Here is a 1,979-nt window from a genome sequence, read left to right as displayed (position 1 = left end):
GGACGGCAATAGTCCCGACCAAGAGTGTTTACTTATAACGCTAAAGGGACGGCAATAGTCCCGACCAAGCGCGTTTACTTATAGCGCTAAAGGAGACTTTTAGCGTCAATAAGAACGACAAAGGCACCTGACCAAGCGTCCATATTTTACGTGATGAGTGTGAGAACGTGAGCCCCGGTCTCCTGGGTGAAAGTCCTGTATTGTTTGAGCCATCCACCACCTTGACCAACCTCCCTACGCAGATTTTCTGCTTTTTATACTAATCCCTACCGTAGTTGTGCTGTGATCACGAAATATGCTTCCCATTTAAATACATTTGATTAAAATTCGTGCTCATAGCACGGAAAAAACAACATAATCGTGTCCAGTTCACGAATCAATAGATTCAATAACGTAACCATTTCACGAACTTCCATGAGACTGGGCTGAACTATTTATACTCACGCGCTGGTGGTCACGACACTAGCTGCAGTCTTCTCCTGAACAGAGGTGGCGCTAATGAGGAGAGGCTACCGACGTTGCTCTTTCTACGGACTAGAAGAAGAAGAAAAAGGTAAACAACGGCAGAACTGGCTGCAGCATTGACGTCAATGCTTCGATTTGATTGGATGAGCTATTTGGTGGATCCAGCCTTTCATTCGCCATAGAAGAACTCATCTTAACCCAGTAAGTTTACCAGAGGGACTAGCAGTCACTCTGAGAGTCCTGGCATCTGGTTACCATCGAGCTCGTCCATGTTTCCGCTTTGTCGTGCGGCGTTGAAAAAAAATATGAAATCCTGGCGCGCCAGCGAGATCTACGTCATTTCGACGTCACATTGGCGCGTGCCAGCTTGGCTGTGGTGACTGTAAAACGGTTGTTAGGCCGGTTACACACTGGAATGCGTTGCGCGAGCGTGTCAGCTGCGTGGCGTGTCCGTTTATATTTCGGCTCCCATGTTAACAGGTTAGAGCTTGCACGCTGCCTGCGTCACATTTTTGGCGCGGCTCGAGCAACGCTAAAAATGCGTGCCTGCTAGAAATAGGACCGACGCCTATTTTTCACGCGACACGCAAGTGTGTTGGAAGCGTTTCCAGGCAACATAGAATAGGAAAAGATGTTTATATGTCATTATGACACAAATACATATTAATACATGACATGTTGATGTTTGAAAGTCTCGACGGTTTGACATGAATGAAGATATAAATGTAATAAAAAAAAAATAAAAAAAATCGATTTTCTAATATTGCACCTGTCAATACAGAATGAAATATTCTGGAGCCTATTTTTCCGTGAATACTGCCGACGTTGTCTTTGCTGTAATCAGATCAGTATACATTTATGTTTAACATGGTATTTCATTTTATCACTGGGAAACATACATGTGTCCAGACAAGGGTAGCAGCAGCAGCGCTGCGTCAGACAGCGTTTCTGGTGTGTAAAGCAGTGTTGGGAACGTTACTTTAAAAAAGTAATTAGTTATAGTTACTCACTACTTGTTCCAAAAAGTAACTGAGTTAGTAACTGAATTACTCTATAATAAAAGTAACTCGTTACCAGGGAAAGTAAGTATTTGCGTTACTGTTAAAAAAAAGTTCTGATTGGCTACCATGAAACATGACTCTGCCTTAGCCAATCATAATGGCTTACCTCGTTAATAACCCACCTCCTCACTAGCTGTGAGCCAGGAGTGCGTTCGGATTACACAGTTTATTCAATCAATGCATAGTAACGCACCGCATTTAACGTCCAGTAACGTTAACGGTGTTGTAACGACGGGAAAAGTAATTAGTTAGATTACCCCGTTACTGAAAAAATAACGTCGTTACCTAACGCCGTTCTTTTAAACGGCGTTATTCCAAACACTGGTGTAAAGACATAGAAAAATCCACGCAGCTGACACGCAACGGAAACGCCACGCTCACGCCATGCAGCCAGTGTGTAACCGGCCTTACACGTTCAATGTAGCCAAAGCGTCAGATTGTAAAAACTTCCAA

Source organism: Sander lucioperca, chromosome 20, assembly GCF_008315115.2.
Source record: "Sander lucioperca isolate FBNREF2018 chromosome 20, SLUC_FBN_1.2, whole genome shotgun sequence".
NCBI lineage: Eukaryota > Metazoa > Chordata > Actinopteri > Perciformes > Percidae > Sander > Sander lucioperca.
Note: the sequence above shows the minus strand (reverse complement) of the source record.